General features: G+C 40.7%; 1 protein-coding gene across 1 annotated transcript in view; it reads left to right on the top strand.

Annotated features, from left to right (window-relative positions):
• The first annotated feature begins 910 nt into the window (after nt 1-910).
• ZC4H2 (zinc finger C4H2-type containing) overlaps nt 911-22035 on the top strand; it is a 56391-nt gene continuing 35266 nt past the window's right edge. Inside the window, exon 1 of the mRNA XM_008068416.1 lies at nt 911-987. The gene's annotated coding sequence lies outside the window, so the exon portion shown is untranslated. The remainder of the gene's footprint in view (nt 988-22035) is intronic.

Here is a 22035-nt window from a genome sequence, read left to right as displayed (position 1 = left end):
GCTTAGTACTGTTGTAAGCCGTTGGACCTACATTTTATGAGTGTCAGATTGAAACTTAAGAAAAGTGAGACCCAAGGGAGACTTGAAGTTGCACCAATTCAACTTCACAAGTGCTAGAAGAGTTAAAATTCCAGTGAAATAGAGCCAAGAAGCCTGCAGCTGCTGAAGGAAACTAGATTTCATCCAGGCAACTGGGTAACACCTCTTCTGACTGAGATAAAACAAATTAAGAAATTGGGGAGAAGATAATTTTTGGCTTTAATTTCTTTGGGAATTTATTTTATTTTATAAAGGAAGCAGATTTCAGCATGGGACTTATCTTTGCAGAAACTTAATCCCTAGAGGAGTTTCATATTGTTCAAATATAGACATTCAAATATTACTGGGCTGGTGTTGCATTATCTGGATTATGTTACCATGTAGTACTCATTGAACTAGGTTGGACAATTATAGATATATGTGATTTGGTATGACAAATAAAATAGCACATAAATCTTTGACCTACTGAACAGCTTTGGTCCTGGGAGGATAAATTTAAAAATTGATGAATGTCAGGGAGATGGTATCACAAAAAGAGGGGCAGAACTTCTCTGATAGTCCATGAGTCTTCCACAAGGGAATGGTTGCAGCTGACCATCATCTTAGTAAGGCTAATGGGTTAAGAGAAAAGAAAATGCAGAGGAATCTAAGAGGAGAGAAGTTCAAATACCTCTCTTCACATCAGAAATATCTTTAACAGATGGTTTCCACATTTTTTCTTTTTTCTCTCTTCCTAAACAGGAGTGAACATAAAACCAACAGATCAGATGACAAGACATTGCCCGGGTCACATTTGCTTGTGGGGCTAAAGAATGGAGTCACTGGAATACAGATCTGGCAGCTAACCATGACCTTGGTCTCAGTTGCTCCTCCTTCCATTCTTCTTCCAGAATCGTCAAAGTTATTTCTCTTTACCTAAGGATTCTGTGCCCTGCAGCTCATAGAAAGGTAATATTTTTATTCATGTCAATTTGGAAAAAAACCAGCCTTTGTTAGGCCTCAAGCCTGTGGCACACACTTCAAGTTTCACAGAGCTCTGTATTAAACATATTGGACCCAGGTCTAACTAATAATAGCACAGTGCTCTGTTTCTCGGTTTTTAAAAAAAATTGAGCCGGGCTCGGTGGCTCAGCCTGTAATCCCGCGCCTTTGGGAGGCTGAGGTGAGTGGATTGCATGAATTCGCGGGTTCGAGACCCGCCTGGGCAGCGAGACCTCATCTCTACAATAAATCAAAAAATCAGCCGGGCGTGGTAGCGCATGCCTGTAATTCCGGCTACTCAGAAGGCTGAGGTGGAAGGATCACCGGAGCCCAGCAGGTCGAGGCTGCGGTGGCCGGGAGCGGCCACTGCACTCCAGTCTGGGCGACAGAGTGAGACTCCAACTCAAAAAAAAAAAAAAAAAAAAATTGTTCCTCAAGCAACAATTGAGAAGATAAGCAAGGCAAAATTTGGTGATTTTTGGGTAGTCTAGCCAACACCAACAAATTTTCTCCACATCTCCAATACTATTTGTCTTCTATGTTGTAGTATGTACCTATGAGATTATCTACTCTAAACTCTAAAAATCCTGCTGTCATTCTGTTTGTCCATACTACTACCTACATGGTTGCAACACAAGTTGCCATGTTATTACACATGATCATACTCCAACCATAGCTGATGGGGCCGTGAGTAAGTAGGTTATTTCAGGTGGGCCAATCAGTCTTTCCTTGGAGTAAGGAAGCATCACCAGCTGTATCTGTCCCTTTTTATCAGAGGAGCAAAAGCTTTCTCAGGAGCTCCCCTAGCTTATTCCCACTTATGATCATTGGTCAAAACTAGGTGCATGGCTACCTGATTTTAAGGAAGCTGGAAAAGTACTTCATCTGACATTTGTCACATTGCTGCCCAGAACAAATTTAGGTTTCTGTTGGCGAGGCAGAAGAGGGAAATGGGTATTGAGAAAGAAATTAATGGGGTATGCTATGCTAACACATTTGTTTGTAGGTATAATGCAAAAAGCTGCCTTGGAAAGGGAGCAACTCATTTAACAAAAAGGACTCTTTTTTTTTGGCTGGATATCTTTATGTGTTGGGGGTAAGCCAACTAATAGAAACTGGGAGGATAAAAGTGCTCTGCATAACGGAGGGGAAAGTGTTTGTAACTATGGGAACAGGCTGGGCAGGAAAGGGCTAAGAGGAGAAATGGGAGAAGGAGGAAAGAAGATGATGGAAAGCCATATGGTTTATGCTCTAAGCTTTCTCTGTTACCTCCATATCTTTAACAACATCTAGAACTCATGAAAGCATTATTGTGATTATATTTCTTGTGAAAATTGAAGTGTTGTGCTCCATGTGTAAGTTATATTGGAGTGAAATACAGACATCATGTGAAGATGAAGGAGCCAGAGACTAGAGCCTGAGGAAAGCAAGAGGATATAAGCCCCATGGATGATGATGGAAACCATGAAGAGAGTAAGGAGTTTATGTATTATGGGACAAATGAGATTAAAACCAGTTATTCCAAGGTCACTGAGGTATAAAGCTAACCTAGCCAATATCTGGATTATAAGTGTTTCTTGTCCTTATCAAATGGTAAGCTCCTTGAAAAGTGGGATAGCATCTTATTCATTTTTGCATCCCAGCACTTTATCAGATGCCTGGAACATAGTAGATAATCTATAAATACTTATTGAATTGAACAGACTTGACCTATATTGTAATTCTCAATATACCTATCTTAACTCCCTTAAGTAAATTGGACTCCTCATTAACAGTGTGTCTGATTCTTTTATTATTATTAATTAATTAAGATTCTTTAAATATAGTAGGTACTTAAAGGGCCAATTTTCAGAGCTCTGCCTTTATGGGGAAATATAAAGTCCCAGGTAATCTAAGTCCTATTTCTAGTGTGCTCTGGAATGATTTTTTGGTAGCTTATTCCCCTTAGGTCAATTTAAAAATGAATTTTCATTCCCAAACAAATACTAATTGATGGCAGGAGAAGGCAGCACAGACACTTGCTATGTGGCAGAGGGAAACCAGCTTGGGATTTTAATTTGCCACCAATGATCTACAAAATAGACAGTCAAACAGATAATCAAGAGTTGGCAGTGTATAGCCATTACTCACAGTTAAAAGCTGTTTAGGCAGTTCATTTATTCTAAGTATAACTCAGCATAGAAACAATGACTAGATGACAGACACTATAATGTTTAGAATGATAATCTTTATTAAGTGAAATTATGGGTGATTTTTGCATTCTGTATAATTTTATGGAACTTATAGACTGCTGAAAGTATCCATAAATGCTCTTTAAAATAAATTCAATTCATTTTGCCAGTGGGAATAAAGCTAACATTTATTGAATGCTTATTCTGTATTGAGCACTACTCTATGTGCTATATAAATATACCATTTAATACTCAAGGATGCCTTATTCAGCCAATTTTATGGATGATGTAACTGAGTTCCAGAGAGGCAAAGTGACTTTCCCCCAGAATATAGCCAAAAAGTGCAAGTATAAAGATTTAAACCAAGTTTTGTCTGTAGAACTTGGTGAAACATTAATTGCTGGGCCCTACCTCCATAATTTCTGATTCTGAAAATGCCCAGATTGTGCTAACCCTGATGTTCTGGGGCTCACACCATAAGAACCATTGTTCCAGGTAATTTCAAGTGTGTGAAAACTTTGTTATCTAGTCTTGGGCTTCCAAATCAGTAGACCAAGGCACACTGGTATGCCATGAGTTAATTCTAGGTGTGCAGAGGAATTCCTTTTGCCCTCAGAATGGTTGAGTAGGACCTAGGGAAACTGATCGCCTCAGGCCACAAGCAGCCTTGCTGTTTACTCCAGCTATAAAAAAATTATTATCTGTGATGTGAAAAGGGTTAGAAAGCACCAATCTAGTCCATTCACTCAAATGATGCCTAAAATTTCTTTTGCAAAATCTCTAGCAAATGGTCATACACTTCTGCTTGAGTACCTTCAGAGATGGGGAACTCATTCATTTATGAAAGATTCAGTTTCGTTTTGGGACTGTTCTAACCTGATTATTAGAAAGCTTTTCTCTACACAAACAGATAGCTGAGAGAAAGGAGAGTAGAAGAGAAAATATCTGAAGCATGAGTTGTCAGCCCATGGCAGAACATTTAAATGGATGTTCTGGAGATGACCATCATTTTCTTCTTGTAATGATTTTGCTGCATAACAAGTTACCCCCCAAGTCTAGCAGATTAAAACAGCTCACATTTATTATCTTATCATTTATATGGGTCAGGAATCCAGGGACAGCTTGACTGAGTCTTCTGCTTCAGGGATTCTCAGAGGCAGCTATTAAGGTGATGGCTGGGCTATAGTCATCTCAAAGCTCAACTTTGGAATAATCTATTTCCAAGTTTACATAGTTATTTTCAGGATTTAGTCATCTGTGGATTATTGGACTGCAGAGCCTCAGTTCCCTGCGAGCTATTAGCTAGAGTCTGCCCTTAGTTCCTTACCACATGAGCCTCTAATATGATAGCATGTTTCATCAAAGCCTGCAAGCTAAGAAATCAAGAGTCTGCTAGCAAGAGGGAAGTCACAATCTTTTGTGTAACCGAATCTTGTAAGTGACATCCATGACTTAGTCTATATTTTAGTCATGAGAAGCAAGTCACTAAGTCTAGCCTGCACTCAGTGGGAGGGGATGACACAAATAAATGGAAGGCAGAAATCACTGGAGGTCATCTAAGAAGTCTGCCTATTTCACAGACACTTCCATACTTTTTCTTAGAGAATCTATCCCTGGCAGAGACCCAACAAAGCAATCCTTCTCACTATATTCTCTTATTCGTCTTGTTTGGAGATTGGACACTGACTTGGATTAGATCACACAGAGACTAGGTCACTAGCTGCAGGAGCCTGAGCTGGCAGGTCCTTATTTGTATTAGAGATTTGTAGCTGCCAAACCAGTATCCATTTTCATATTTTTCCTTGCTAGTAGACTTGACATTTCTTTTCAGGTCAACAATGTGCTTAGGTCACTTCTCCTTTTCCCTTTGCAGCTAGGGGTGGCTATAAGGCTAGTTCTGGCCAGTGAAATATAAGGGAAATTTTGATGGGCATTTCTGAGAATGCTCTTCTTTCCTGATAAAAAGAGACAAAAACAGCTAGAATTTTCTGCCATGAACATGGATAGGATGACCAAAATTGAAGCAGCTATCTTGCAACAATGTGGAAAAGGTCAATGACGTGTTATCCCTAATATCATTGAACTAGTCTATCAACATCAATAACCCCCAACATCTGAATTTATTAAATGAGAAACTCTTATTTAAGCCACTGTAGTTGGAATTCCTGTTTATTGCTGCAGAAAGTATGCTTACCTGGAACAGCCATATACATTAGAGTACTGGGCCTTTCATTTTTGAACAGCTATAATTAACTATGCACACTCTGTAAGTTAGCAGAGTGCGATAAATAAGAAGTGTGATTGTTTAGCAAATATTTCAAGAGAAGAGGTAAGATTATGTGAAACAAGAGAGTAAATAAGAGCACGTGATGGAAAGGTTTTTCCAGTTTCTGAGAAAGGACTGAATTCTTCTAAGTGGGTTACAGAAGATTCTCTACTGTATCATTACAATAACCCCCTTCTTACTTGAACTAATTTCTTTAACTGACAACCAGATATGCCTTGCATGAACAACTGAGTTATTTTTCAAGAGGAGAATATTTAAAGATTGCAAGTAATCTAATGTGCTAAATTTATTTATGGCTTTTATAGCTATTGAGCTACCTATGACTAGAGTCTACCAAATAGCTACATCACTGTAGGCCTCTAAATTACTGGCCCCAGTCACAGCAGATTAACTAAACAGGGAACTCTCCCACCTCCATAAAATATCCAGTTCCTTGATGTTCATCTTAATTTGTGTCCCAGATCTGTAGGGCTGCTACTACTTATTTGCCACCAGAATCTGTCAGAAAAACAAACAAAAAAAAAAACAAAATTGGGTTTCAGGCCTCTTTAAATCCAACTGATTCTCTCACAGACCACAGGGCCAAGAATCATATCAGAAAAATTGAGCCAAGAGAAGGGATTGAGAAAAGTGAGAACATGGTGTAATACTGTGAAAAAAGTATGGAATTTAGAGTTAGGGTTAGGCAGATTCAGATCTAGATTCAGCTACTTGATTGGTGACCCTGAACAGGTCACTCACCTCTGAGCTTCAGCTTCCTCAATAGTAATATAAGAATGATAATACCTATCATAGGATTATAATGATGATTAAAAGTTGCAACATTTTTTTTTTTTTTTGAGTTGGAGTCTCACTCAGTCGCCCAGACTGGAGTGCAGTGGCACGCTCCTGGCCACCGCAACCTCGATCTGCTGGGCTCCAGCGATCCTTCCATCTCAGCCTTCCAAGTAGCTGGAACTACAGGCACGCACTGCCACATCCAGCTAATTTTTTTGATTTATTGTTAGAGATGAGGTCTTGCCAAGTTGCCCAGGCGGGTCTCGAACCCACGGGTTCAGGCAATCCACTCACCTCAGCCTTCCAAAGCACAGGATTACAGGCTGAGCCACGGAGCCCGGCAAAAGTTGCAACATTTTGTAGAAAAGCTCTTTGCCTTATGTTTGGCATGATTGTTTGGTTTTTTCTTAATAAAAATTTTATCTTAACCTTAGAAGTAAAAAACCCTTTACTTATGAGGTTTTATCAGCTTAGTGAACTGCTTTGCAACTTGCTTTTTTTTTTTTTAAGTTGGAGTCTCACTCTGTTGTCCAGACTGGAGTGCAGTGGCACACTCCCGGTCACTGCAACCTCGCCCTGCTGGGCTCCAGAGATCCTTCCACCTCAGCCTTCCAAGCAGCCAGAACTATAGGCACGCGCTGAGCCACCAAGCCTGGCTACAACTTTCAATATCTTACTCAGATCCCATTTATTCTGAAAGCCTCAACATTTAAGCTGAAAAACACTAATATCCCAAAAAGGATATCTCAATTTTTAAATTGTTCCGAGTTTATGTGGTTAAACTAAATTAAATACTACTTTCAAGAATTGAAATACTAGTTTGAAAATAGTAACTATACAAATAAGTTATATATTTATGTAAAATAATATTTCTGGGCCAGGCGCAGTGGCTCAAGCTTGTAATCCCTGCACGTTGGGAGGCCGAAGTGAGGGGATTGCCTGAGCCCACGGGTTCAAGGCCAGCCTGGGCACTTGGTGAGACCTCATCTCTACAATAAAATTAGCCAGGTGTGGTAGCATGTGCTGGTAATTCCAGCTACTTGGAAGGCTGAGGTGGAAGGATCACCTGAGCCCAGCAGATCGGTGCTGGGGTGGCTGTGAGCATGCCACTGCACTCCAGCCTGGGCGACAGAATGAGACACCAACTCAAAAAAAAAAAAAAATAATCTTTCTGTGTCCTATCAACAATAAGTTCATCATGTTGTTGTTGTTGTGCTTGTTTGAGTTGAGATCTCACTCTCTCACCCAGGCTGGAGTGTAGTGGCAGGATCACAGCTGACTGCAGCCTCAGCCTCTGGGGCTTAGGCAATCCTTCCACCTCAGCCTCCAGTAGCTGAAATTATAGGTATATACTACCACATCCAGCTCATTTTTGGCTTTTTGTAGAGATGAGGTCTCATGATGTTGCCTAGGCTAGTGCATTGGTGTTTTTTTTTTTTTAGTTGAGTCTCACTCTGTCACCCACACTGGAGTGCAGTGGCTGCTCCTGGCCACCACAACCTCGACCTGCTGGGCTCCGGCGATCCTTCCGCCTCAGCCTTCTAAGTAGCTGGAACTACAGGCGCACGCTACGACACCCGGCTAATTTTTTGATTTATTGTAGAGATGAGGTCTCACCAAGTTGCACAGGCGGGTCTCAAACCCGCCGGCTCAGGCAATCCACTCACCTCAGTCTCCCAAGGCACGAGATTACAGGCTGAGCCACTGAGCCCGGCTTGTGCATTAGTTTTAAATTATATATTTCACTGAAGAAATGCATAATCTAAAAGATGTCAATAAATAAACATGTGGTCTTTCTCCCTAATTTAATTATTTTATGCTGCTTCAAAAATAATATTTTGAACAAGTTTTTACTGACATAGCCTCTTTAAAAGATAAAGATCATGTCTGGGCATGGTGGTTTACGCCTATAATTCCAGCACTTTGGGAGGCTGAGGTGAAAGGATTGCCTGAGCCCATGGGTTCGAGACCAGCCCGGGCAATTTGGCAAGACCTCATCTCTACAATAAATCAAAAACTAACTGGGCGTGGTGGCACATTCCTGTAATTCCAGCTGCTTGGAAGGCTGAGGTGGAACGATCACCTGAGCCCCTCAGGTCAAGGCTGTGGTGGCTGTGAGTGTGCCACTGCATTCCAGTCTGAGTGACACAGTGAGACTCCAACTCAAAAAAAAAAAGATAAAGAGCCTTTGAGCTCCAGTAAGAAGATAAGAGATTTGGGGAGGAATGCAAAATAGCATATGGGCTCCCTTAGAAAGTAACTCAACCCCTAGGTAAACTTTTCTACCTAGGTCAAGTGAGAACTCTGAAGAGTTTGAGATTTTACCCTATTTGCAAGATAATACATTGGCCTGACAGTTTCATAGGTGCTGACAGAAGACATAAAATTCCTGGTTCAAAGACAAAGACTTTATTACAGTATAATAAGTATCTTGAGCATCATGTTTGTCCCACAGGGGTGATTTAAAAGGGCTCAGCTATATACTTGCACATGTAGTTGGTTTGCTTCACGATTAGGAACCCTGAGCTCAGGGAACCTGAAAAAAGTATAGTAAGGAAACCTGCCTGACATTTTTAGGGAGACATTAAATTAATTACACTGGGCAATAAGCAAACTTACTCTCTGCTTGGAAGGAAGACACTATTTCTATTTTTCAAGATTTTTTTTTTTTTTTTTGAGTTGGAGTCTCACTCAGTTGCCCAGACTGGAGTGCAGTGGCCGCTCCCGGCCACCGCAGTCTTGCCTGCTGGGCTCTGGCGATCCTTCCACCTCAGCCTTCCGAGTAGCCGGAATTACAGGCATGCGCTACCATGCCCGGCTGATATTTTTTGATTTGTTGTAGAGATGAGGTCTTGCTGCCCAGACGGGTCTCGAACCCGCGAGCTCAGGCAATCCACTCACCTCAGCCTCCCAAAGGCGCGGGATTACAGGCTGAGCCACCGAGCCCGGCTTCAAGATTTTTTTGAAGCAGCCTGCAAGGAACCTGTGAGAATTTGGGACACAAAAATAATCCTGTCTTCTAAATATCAGGAATCTGTGCTTGTATTACCGATTGCTTCTTCTTTTTTTAAAAAAACTTATCATTGATGCATAATTATTGTACATATTTATGGAGTACATGTGACATTTTGATAGAAACATACAATGTATAATGATCAAATCAAGGTAACTGAGGTATTCATCATTTGAAGAACTGATCATTTGTTTTAGGAACATTCTGGTTTCACTCTTTTAGTTATTTTGTAATAGACAACAGATTACTGTTAATTATAGTAACCCTATTGTACTACCAAACACTAGATCTTATTCCTTCTATCTAACTGTATTTTTTTGCTCATTAAGCATCCTTTCTTTATCTCCCTCTTCGCTTACTCTTCCCAGCCTCTGGTAACCATCATTCTATTATCTATCTCCATGAGTTAATATTAGTGAGAATACATGATATTTGTCTTTCTGTGCTGCTTATTCCACATGACATAATGTCCTCCAATTTTATCCATGTTCTTGCAGGTGACAGAATTTCATTATTTTTATGGTTGAATAATATTCTATTGTGTGTATGCATCACATTTTCTTTATCAATTCATGTGTTAATGGACACATAGGTTGGTTCCATATCTTGGCTATTGCGAATAGTACTGCAATAAAAATGAGAGTGCAGATATTTTTTCAATATACTGATTTCCTTTCTTTTGTGTATATACCCAGCAGTGGGATTTCTATATCATATAGTAGTTCTGTTTTTGTTTTTTTGAGGAACATCCATACTGTTCTCCATAGTGGCTGTACTAATTTACATTCCTACCAACAGTGTATAAATGTTTCCCTTTCTCCACATCCTCACCAGCATCTATTATTGCCTGTCTTTTTTGATGAAAACCATTTTAACTGAAGTGAGATGATATCCCATTGTGGTTTTGATTTGCATTTTTCTGGTGATTAGTAATGTTGAACATTTATTTCATATATCTATCGGCCATTTGTATGTCTGATTCTGAGAAGTGTTTATTCATTTCTTTTGCCCATTTTTAAATCAGATTATTTGTTTTATCCTATTTTGTTGTTTGAACATCTTATATATTCTGGTTGTTAATCCTTTGTCAGATGGGCAGTTTGCAAATATTTTATCTTTTTTTTTTTTTTTGAGTTGGAGTCTCACTCGGTTGCCCAGACTGGAGTGCAGTGGCTGCTTCTGGCCACCGCAGCCTCGCCTGCTGGGCTCCGGCGATCCTTCCACCTCAGCCTTCTGAGTAGCTGGAATTACAGGCATGCACTACCACGCCCGGCTGATTTTTTTTTTCTTGATTTATTGTAGAGATGAGGTCTCGCCTGCCCAGGCGTGGGTCTCGAACCCGCGGGCTCAGGCAATCCACTCATCTCAGCCTCCCAAAGGTGCGGGATTACAGGCTGAGCCACTGAGCCCGGCAAATATTTTTTCTTATCCTGTGAGTTGCCTCTTCATTTTGTTGATTGTTTTCCTTGCCGTGCAGAATATTTTTGGCTTTATGTGCTCCCATTTGTACATTTTTGCTTTACTTGCCTATGTTTCTGAAATTTTACTCAAGAGCTATTTGCCAGACCAGTGTTCTAGAGTGTTTCCTCAATGTTTTCATCTAGTAGTTTCATAGTTTTGGGTCTTAGATTTAGGTCTTTAATCCATTTTGATTTGAGCTTTATGTGTGGTGAGAAATAGGGGTCTAGTTTTATTCTTCTGCATATCGATATTCAGTTTTCCCAGCATCATTTACTGAAGAGTGATTGATTCTTCTGATCACAGAGATACGAAGAACCAGGTAGTCATTGTTGTTGAATCTCCCCCATTGTTTCAAGCCCCTTTCTCTCTGACCAAAGTGACTTTCAAGCAATCTAAAAGCTGACTACATTTTTATTTCTCCCTTTCGTTTTCCTCTTTTTCCCCCTTTTGGGAGCCAAATATTAAAGAATGGAACATTTAAAAAACTGCATATATGGAGGAAATTTTTTTAAAAATTATTGTAGGGCAATCCCCTCAGGAGCCCTCCCACTTTGGGAGCTTTTCTGTCCTCTCAATAAATCCTGCTTTCTCAAAAAAATATATATATATATATTGTACATGCCCAGGGGAAGGCTCAGGAAAGACCTGAGAAGGCCTAAGGTTTGTACTTCAGGCTTATCCTTGACACAGAAACAGCCTACAATAATTTTAAAAATCCAAAGCAATTAATAAAAACAATCAAAAACCCAGAAAATCCTGGGAAAGGGAAAGAATTTGCTTTTCAAAGTTACCACATTATTAAATTCAAATGTCTAGATTTCAACAAAAACTCACAAGACATAAAAACAAACAGGAAATTGTGACCCATTTAAAAGAAATAAATAAATCAAAAGAAATGAGCCCCTAGAAAAGCTTGATGGCAGATATATTAGCAAATATTTTATAAAATAACTATGTTAAAGATGCTTAAAGAACTAAAGGAACATGTGAATAAAGTCAAGAAAACAATGAATGAACAAAATAAAAATATGAATGAAGAGAAAAAATCTAAAACAAAACCAAAAAAGAAATCTAGAGCTGTAAAGTACAACTAAAATGAAAAATTCACTAAATAGATTCAAAGGCAGATTTGAATAGGCAGAAGAAATAATTGTCAAACATGAAGATAGGAAAATAGAAATTATTGAGTCTGAGAAACAGAGAAAAAAGACTGAACGGAGCCTAAGGGGCCTGTGGGACACCAACCTCCAGGCAGACCAACATATGTATTTTGATAGTACAAAGAAAAGGGAGAGGGAAAAAAAGTGATAGAATATTGTAAGAAATAATGACTGAAAACTTCCCAAATTTAATGAACTACATGATTACAAAAATCCAGGAAGCCCAATGAACTCTAAGTAAGATGAACTCAAAGAGATCCATGCTTGGCACATAAGTGCTAAAATAGCTTTAATTATTTTTCTAAAACAAAGAGTTGGCAGGTTTAAAATAGAGAGGACAGGAGGCTCTAGGGGAGTAAGGTTGAGAAGGACCTTTAGCAATAACCAGTGTCTTATTCCATTTGTGCTGCTATTCCAAAATACCATATAAACAACAGAAATGTATTTTTCACAGTCCTGTAGGCTGGGAAATCCACAACCGATGCACCAGCAGATTCCTTCCTAAACCATGGTTTACCAGTTAAGGTATCTTAGTCCAGCCTTATACCTAAAGCTTGAGTCTTCCCTCAGCACTCACCTAACTCCAGTGTGAGTACGTGGTGGCAGAGAGATGCATGAAATGCCTGGCCCTATATTCTGGCCCCTTCTAGCCTGACTTACCCTTCTACTATTAACAAGGCTATATCAGTCTAAGTCTTGAAATATGGAAGAAAGGGCTTCTAGCTTGGGACTGGAGTGCTTATAGACCAAAAAGACTCCTTGGCAGAGCTGTATTTAAAAAGTAAACAATACGCAGCACTTGTTTCCTTGTTGATTTCTTTGATCTTTGGCCAGATCCTGCTTGCTCTGATTCTCAGTTTTCTATCTTTAAAATATTGGCAAGTAGGACTAAATCATTGGCTTTCAAATATTTTTTAAGCAACAGAGCACTTTGTTGAAAAATCTCTTCTATGAAACCCTCAAATTTGAAAATGATCCAACTGAGTTCTACTTATAAAGTAAGATTAAGTATGGCTTCCTTTCGCTCTAAAATCTGCCAAACCCAGTTTTAGTACCATAGATCCAGCTGACATCTGAAAGTTCTTTCCAGTTTTGATACTCACTAACCTTTGTAAGGTTAAATAAACTGAGGAAGTAAGAAGGCCAAGATGAGAAATGTTGGGTCAGTCTTTACTCAAAATGTATTGGCTTAGAGGAGTGTGGGCTCTAGGAACCTGCATGCCTCTGTCTGCCCTACAGAAATTGATTCAAGCTTTCCAGTGGTGCCTACAATAGACCCAGCTCTGATAATACCTATTGGGGAAATTTTTCTCAATTCTTCCTGGTTGAGGTCCTTAATCCTTTGTATGTAATCCCAGAATATACTATTTGCCCCTCCATTATAACAAACCATATGTTGTATCGTCATTGTTTATTTACTGCCCCATCTCTAATTAAGCAATGAGCATCCTGAAAGCAGAAACTGTTCTTATTTCTCCAGATCTTCAGCCCTTAGAACAATACTCAAAACAGGAAGAGTACTCAATACACATATGTGGAAATGAAATGTTGGGCCAAGAAAACACCATTTCTTGATTTCCTTTGTTTCTTGAATTGCTTCCCTCCACCCCAAAAAAACCCAAATCATTTCCCAAAAAAGATTATCTAAATTTTAAGAAAGCAGACTGTTTTAATTAAATGTTTGAATAGTATTCAATAGAGCTAGCGTATTAATTTTGATCTAATTTATGATAGAGTTGAGAGGTATTTTTTATGTGCTAGCATGGCACATATAGGATTTATCTGATATTATGTTATTAATGTGAACAGTAGATAATGCAATCAATGTGTATGATAACTTTACAAACATTTTATAAACATGGGAACATGATTTTTCTTTTTTCTTTTTTTTTTTATTTTTTTTGAGTTGGAGTCTCACTCTGTCACCCAGACTAGAGTGCAGCAGCCGCTCCGGCCACCGCAGCCTCGACCTGCTGGGCTCTAGCGATCCTTCCACTTCAGCCTTCCAAGTAGCTGAAACTACAGGCGCGCGCTACCATGCCCAGCTAATTTTTTTTATTTATTGTAGAGATGAGGTTTCGCCAAGTTGCCCAGGCAGGTCTCAAACCCACGGCCTCAGGCAATCCACTCACCTCAGCCTCCCAAAGACGTGGGATTACAGGCTGAGCCACTGAGCCCAGCTGATTTTTCTATTTTTAAATAAGGCCAGATATTTAAATTTGTTGTATCCTCAATTTTATGACATATTGGCCATATTGATGATGCGTTTATTTGGCATTTTCATTTCTAAGTAGATAAGTCCAATTCTTTCTTTTAATCCTTATGATTTAGAGGACGATGGGAACATGTCTGGTAGGGGAGAGGTGACAAGAAAGTCCACTGAAGAGTATCATCTTAATAATAATAGCAAATACTTATATAATGTTTACTATGCTGTTTTAAGCTAGTTACAAATATTGACTCAATTTAATTATAATTACAACCCTAAGAGTTAGTTACAATTATTATCATCCCCATTTCCCAGATGAGATGATCAAAACCCAGGGAGGGGAAGAGATTTGTCTTGGGTCAAATAGCTAAAAATAGTGTAGACTAGACTTTAGGCAGCTTGACTACAGAGTCTGGATGGCTCACCACTCTGCATCCTGCCACCTGTGCTAAGAAAAGAAAGGCTATCTGGAGAAGTCAAGCTGGGCAATTATATTTAGTCTATGCAAAGGGATTTGGGCAGGGACATCTGCATTCTCATTCATCTCTCAGTCCATTTACTTGCTGATGCCTGATGTTTTATTCATTGAGATTAATTCCTTTGACCTAAGATTTGGTCCACTATTCACAATGCAACCCACCCCTGGACCTGGACGGGGCAACACTAAGATTTAGGAGTTATTTTTATTTTCTCAGTCTGTTGTGTTTCCTTTCATAATTGAGATTTTATTGATTGTGTTAAGGATCAGTACACAGATACTATAATTTGTACACAAATCTTACCATATGTACAGACAAATTTAAAAAGCTATGCATTGCAATTTTTAAAAAATAGTTATTCCCTGATGGTGGGAATGCAAATTAGTTCAACCTCTATGGAAAACAATGTGGCAGTTTCTAAAAGAACTAGAAATAACCTTCCATATGACTCAGCAATCCCCCTACTGGGAATATACATGGAGGAACTCAAATCATTTTACCAAAAAGATACTTGCACACACATGTTTATTGCACCACTATTCACTATGGCAAAAACAAAACCAACTGTGCTGCCCATTGAAACTGCATTCGATAAAAAATGTGGTACATACACACGATGGAATATTATGCAGTCATAAAGCAGGACAAACTTATGGACTTCGCAGCAACTTGGATGGATATAGAGTCTATAATACTCAGTGATCTATTACAGAAACAAAGAACTGACTACCACATATTCTCACTCATAAGCAGACCCTAAACATTTACCATAATACTATAAGAAAGGGATTGGCAGTAGCGGGATCCTGCCAGGGGAGGGGAGGAGAAACACGACATCAATAATGGTACCTGATCTCAAACAGACGAAGTGGGGACCAAAGGGAGGCCAAAGCTTTACCTGTCTGATGACCACTTGTATACCTAATCCTGAATTGTACCCCACTTCTTCAAAATAAAAAAAATAAAAAATAAAACAAAAAATAAAATATAAGAGCGAGGCACTCCTCCCCTCACTTTCTTGCTTTCTCTCTATGTGACCTGCCAATTCCTCTCATCCTCTGCCATGAGTGGAAGCTTCCTGAGGTCCTCACCAGAAGCAGATCTGGTTCTATGCTCTATACTTCTTGAGTAGGCTGCAGAACCATGAGCCAAATAAACTTTTTAAAATACATTCTGTTAATAAAACAGCTATTCCAGTGACTTCCCACATTAAAACTTGGAGGCAAACTTTCCTGAAAAGGATACCAAGTACTAGAATCCTCAAATATTGATAATCTGTTATGTAAGTTCCACCAATTCACAATTCACAATTTAATAGCATATACACTATATACTCAAATTTTCAATCTTTCATAGCACATTAACAAAGTTAGTAGGAAAACAGGACTACTATGACCAAATATGTTACAGAGTGCACACAATTCTGACAGAGAGCCCTGATCAAGAAGACTTTTCTTTTTTTTTTTTCTTTTCTTTTGTTGTTGTTGTTGTTGTTAAGTCAAGGTCTCACTTTGTTGCCCATGCTGGAGTGCAGTGGAAGGATCATAGCTCACCACAGCCTCCACCTCCTAGGCTCAGAGGATCCTTCCTCCTCAGCCTTTTGAGTAACTGATACTACAGGTATTGGCCATCATACCCAGCTAATTTTTAAAAATTTTTGTAGAGATAATGTCTTGCTATGTTGCCCAGGCTGGTCTTGAAGTCTTGGGCTCAAGCAATCCTCTTGCCTGGGCCTCCCAAAGTGCTGGGATTACAGCATGAGCCACCATGTCTGGCCAGGGTTTGTATTTTAAAAAGCATTATTGGCCGGGCTCAGTGGCGCAGCCTGTAATCCCAGCAATTTGGGAGGCTGAGGCGAGTGAATTGCCTGAGACCACGGGTTCGAGACCCGCCCAGGCAACTTGGCGAGATCTCGATGGCTCAGCCTGTAATCCCACACCTTTGGGAGCCTGAGGTGAGTGGATTGCCTGAGCCGGCGGGTTCGAGACCCGCCTGGACAACTTGGTGAGACCTCATCTCTACAATAGATCAAAAAAGTAGCCGGGTGTGGTAGCGCACGCCTGTAGTTCCAGCTACTTGGAAGGCTGAGGCGGGAGGATCGCCGGAGCCCAGCAGGTCGAGGCTGCGATGTCCGGGAGTGGCCACTGCACGCTAGTCTGGGCGACGGAGTGAGACTCCAACTCAAAAAAAAAAAGCCTTTTTTTAAATTTTTTTATTTTTATTTTTTGAGTTGGAGTCTCTCTCCGTCGCCCAGACTGGAGTGCAGTGGCCGCTCCCGGCCACCACAGCCTCGAACTGCTGGGCTCTGGCGATCCTCCCGCCTCAGCCTTCCAAGTAGCTGGAACTACAGGCACGCGCTACCACACCCGGCTACTTTTTTGATCTATTGTAGAGATGAGGTCTCGCTTGCCCAGGCGGGTCTTGAACCCGCGGATTCAGGCAATACACTCACCTCAGCCTCCCAAGGGTGCGGGATTACAGGCTGAGCCACTAAGCCCGGAAAAAAAAGGCATTATTAAGAGAGAGAAAAAAAAAAGATTATGTAGCAGGAACCATATATGTTCCACAGGAACAGTTTGTCAGCCCCTTATAGTCTGTGCTTTAGACAAGTGGTCCTCAACCTTTTTGGCATCAGGGACCAGTTTTGTGGAAGACAGTTTTTCCACAAATGCGAGGTGGGGAGGAATTATCAAACATTGGATTCTCATAAGGAGCACCAACCTTTATCCCTCTCATGCGCAGTTACAATAGGGTTTGTGCTCCTATGAGAACCTAATGCTGCTGCTGATTTGACAGAAGACAAAGCTCTGCTCATCTCCTGTTGGGTGGCCTGGTTCCTAACAGGCCACAGATGGGTACCAGTCTGCAGTCCAGGGTTTGGGGACCCCTGCTTTAGACAATCCGCTTATTGTTTACCCATCTCTTTTATACTCATGACTCCTTAACAGATTCTGAATGCCTACTATATTTCAGCCAATGTGCTAGGTATTTTCTCATACTTTATCTCTTTTCATTTAATTCTTAAACAGCTCTATGAGAGGGAGGAGGATTCTATGGGTAGTTCCAGAATACTTCAGCCTGGGAAAGATGAGTGGGGAACCTGGCAAGACTCAGTGCTTTCGAAAACCCAATCCCCTACTTGGTCCTGGTGATAATAAAGAAGGCAGTTAGAAACGAAAGGTCAAGCCGGGCTCGGTGGCTCAGCCTGTAATCCCGCGCCTTTGGGAGGCTGAGGTGAGTGGATTGCCTGAGCCCACGGGTTCGAGACCCGCCTGGGCAGCGAGACCTCATCTCTACAATAAACCAAAAATCAGCCGGGCGTGGTAGTGCGCGCCTGTAATTCCAGCTACTCGGAAGGCTGAGGCGGAAGGATTGCCGGAGCCCAGCAGGTCGAGGCTGCGGTGGCCAGGAGCGGCCACTGCACTCCAGTCTGGGTGACAGAGTGAGACTCTAACTCAAAAAAAAAAAAAGAAATGAAAGGTCACTGGAGCTAGACAATCCATTTTAGTACTCTTAAAGAGGAGGGAATTATGGTAGGGCAAGGGTGGTCTGTCAGTTCTCTGAGAGAGAAAGAAGAAGAAAAGAAGAAATTCCATGTTAGTACCTTGGGAAATACTTCTATTTTGGAGTCAAGAGAAAAAGAAAACAAAAGAAAAGAAAAAGGAGCCAAAGAAGAAATGCACTCAGAGAAGAAAACAGTGAGAACAGTGCTGTGGCTTAAAAGCCAAGGGAAGGAACCCTATATCTGTGTAATATCACCCTGGGGACATGGCTCTGACCATTTCCCTTGGCAGCAGCACAGACTGAACCCAGCAGCCAGCTTGTAGTTCTGCTACCATAGATACTAACAAGGACTGGGACAGGTTGCAACAAAAATGGAGCATATAGGTGAAAGCATTTGGTGAGCAGCAAATATATCCACACATAGTTGAACACACAAGTCTTGGAAAATCCTTCTGACCATTACCAGCTTCTGTGTTTGTCAGGAGCAGAATATCCAAGGAGGCAGTAAAGTTACAAAGATAGCTAGCTCCTTTGGCTCCCCAGTAATCCTGAAGGATACCCAATCATAGCATCATAGAATCCCAAAATGATAGAACTAGAGTACCAGATCAGCTAGTCTAACTCCTTCATGTTAGAGATGGGTTAAAAGAAGCCCAGAGAAGGAAACAGATCTGCACAAAGTCACAAAGGGAGTTAGAGGCAAAGCTGGGCAGAGAACCCAGGTCTTCTGCCACTTCCTCTCAGTTTAGTAATTCTGAGTAAATAAGAAATGAATGAGGAAAGGATTGGTGGCAAATGTTCCCAGTACATTGATGGATTTTTGAAAGCAAATCTGGGAAAAAGAAAGAATTACAGAATGTCAGCACTGAAGCAGGCCCTAGAGTTCATTACCCAGTGTGATGCTAGTTTGCATATGGGAGAACTGAGACCCAGAGAGGACTTGGCTGATTATTGGTACAGCCAGTCTCAGAACACAGCTCTTCTGCTTTCTTAGCCTCCTTCTTCATGGAAGCTAATCCATAAAAGTAATTTCAGATTTAGAAAACCCATGTATATTTATTTAAGAACTAAATACAGCAAAAGTAGTAGTTCACATGATTTTTTGCCTTTCCTGTTCAGAATGCAAGTGTTGTGAGAAAAGCACGTAGGAGAAAGTTCAAGAAAATGAGAAAATCACTGCATTCTTTACAACAGGATAGATAGGAAAGGACAAGAGCAGATGAGTTAAATGACTCACATCTACTGGGAACTAGGGGAATGAATGACATGGGAAAACAAACCAGAGAGTGCCCTAGGTTCACATCTTGATGGGCTTACAAAATGAGTCTTTTGTGCATGTGTTCCTTGTCAGATATTTTAAGTTCCAGGGGGTATTTGAGAGTTCCATTCTATCATTTCAAAGATAAGAATATTGAGGCCTAGTAGGGAAAGGGACTTGCTCAAGAACAATAAGGAGGCAGTGTTAGAGCTGGGATTTAAATCCAAGGTCATGGACTCAGAAGTCATTGTGTTTTCTCTTCCATTGAGTTCTGGAGGAAGCTGGTGAAAGTTTACTAAGAAACAGATATATGAGGGGGTACCCCAAAACAACTGGAATTATTTTTGGAGGGAAGGCCCCTTGTAGTACAGGCATCCTGTGCTAGTTAAGTGTTTTAGGAACCCATCAGCATCAGTGTACCAAGGTAGCATTGTTAGAGAAGCTACGTTTGGCTTCACTGAATTTTTCGTTGGATATTCTTCCAGTGGGTTTTCCCACTTAATGATGGATAATTTACACAAAAAACTGCCCACACCATGCTGAGTGTTCAGGAGTTTTTGATCCAAAACAGCATGAAGCCCATATCCTCTCTATTCATCAGTTCTCACTCCAAGCGACTTCTCTTGTTTGTTTGTTCCCCAATGAAGAAACTCCTTAAAGGGAAATGCTTTGGTAATGTGGAAGAGGTGAAACAAAAATGGAAGAAGCACTAAAAGACATCAGAGTTAATGAATTTTTTTTTCTTTTTAAAGTTAATGAATTTTAAAACTGTTTTGAGCAGTGGAAAAAGCGTCTTGATAGGTGTATTGCATCAGAGAGTACTTTGAAGGTGACTTATGTTTTTTTTTTTTTGTTTGTTTGTTTGTTTGTTTTTTGAGTTGGAGTCTCACTGTCACCCAGACTGGAGTGCAGTGGCCGCTCCCGGCCACCGCAGCCTCGACCTGTTGGGCTCCGGCGATCCTTCCGCCTCAGCCTTCCGAGTAGCCGGAATTACAGGCATGCGCTACCATGCCCAGTTGATTTTTTTGATTTATTATAGAGATGAGGTCTCGCTGCCCAGGCGGGTCTCGAACCCGTGGGCTCAGGCAATCCACTCACCTCAGCCTCCCAAAGGCGTGGGATTACAGGCTGAGCCACCGAGCCCGGCTGTGACTTGTGTTTAAACGGTTTTTTGGGGTCCCCCCCTTGTACACTAGGCTACTATTATAATAGGGTTTTAGGATTTTTACACTAGGGTTTACAGACTTGGAGAGGGAAAGAGTGGGGCTCCCATTCTCCCACTGTCTGCTCTTCTTTGTTCCCTGCACTTTTCACTTGATGGATCTGGGTCAGTGACATTGGGTAGGTGAGAAGGAATAGAGGAATCAGAGTTCAGTGACATAAAATCATTAAAAAATAGCAAAAATCTCAGTTGACGCATTGCCTGAGAATACCTGGCACCACCTTTGTAGGCAGATGTAGATTACATGATAATCACTCACAATTCCCATCAATTAACCACTTCCATTGAAAGGTTGAAGGGATGGAGAATATGTAAGTTTTCTGAGTGTGAAGGATGAGATTATTTGTCTCTGCCCCTAACTTCCTAACTCAGGCAGATCAATTACCACTTACAATCTTCAGTTTTTCCATGTGCCACCCTTCTGGCTCTAACATCCTCTTTCAGTTTGTTTGTTTGTTTGTTTTTTGTCTCAGTGAATGGCACTGCCCTATTGCTGATGCTGAAATTCCAGGAGACATTTAAGATGCCCTATCTCTGTCTCTGTACTTCCTCATCCCATCCATGAGTGAATCATACCAGTTTTGTGTCCAATATATATTTCCAGTCAGCCTATTTTTCTATTCTAATTCAAGCCACCACTATCTCTTTCCTTGGCAACTGTAATAGCTTTCTTACTGGTTTTCCTGCTTTCACTCTCGCCCCTGTATAATCTACTCTCCTTACAGCATTCAGTGTTGTTTAAAAACTAGATCATGTTGTTTACCTGCTTTAAACTGTCAATGGCTACCTACTGTAATTAGAATAAAATCCAAACTCGTCACCATGGTTTTTAAAATTGTTTTTTCCTGCTTGTCTCTTCAATCTACTAGTGCTTCCCTTAATCAGCCAGAGTTCTACCTGCTTTCTTTCACAAGCTAAGCATTCCCGGCCTCAAGACCATCACACTGACTATTCCTTCTGCCTGGGGTATTCTTATTTCAGAACATCATCTGGTTGGTTCTTTCTCAGGTTGCTAACACAATGTCATCTCTAAAGAGCAGTTTTCTCTGACCATCCTAACTAAAACATATTCTCCTGCCACTATTCTATCTCATTTTCTTTGTTTAATATCTTTATGGCCATACCTCCACCTAATCTTATTATATTTACTTGTTTTTTTTTCTTTTCCATGACTATTATCTGACTCCTCTTATTAGAAACATCCTGAGGACTGGGATCTTAGGAAGCAATAGAATATAATGGGAAAGTGCACCACTTCTGGAGCTAGATAGTTTAAATTCAAACCCAGTTCTACCACTTACTAGCTGTGTGACTCTTACTGATTGGGCAAGTAACTTAACTTCTCTGTGCCACAACTTCTTTTTCTGTAAAATAAAGATACTAGCCGGGCTCGGTGGCTCAGCCTGTAATCCCACGCCTTTGGGAGGCTGAGGTGAGTGGATTGTCTGAGCCCGCGGGTTTGAGACCCGCCTGG

The sequence above is a fragment of the Carlito syrichta genome, unplaced genomic scaffold (assembly GCF_000164805.1).
Source record: "Carlito syrichta isolate Samal-C Ts95f unplaced genomic scaffold, Tarsius_syrichta-2.0.1 Scaffold310827, whole genome shotgun sequence".
Classification (NCBI taxonomy): domain Eukaryota; kingdom Metazoa; phylum Chordata; class Mammalia; order Primates; family Tarsiidae; genus Carlito; species Carlito syrichta.
Note: the sequence above shows the minus strand (reverse complement) of the source record. Positions and strands in the feature narration are given on the sequence as shown.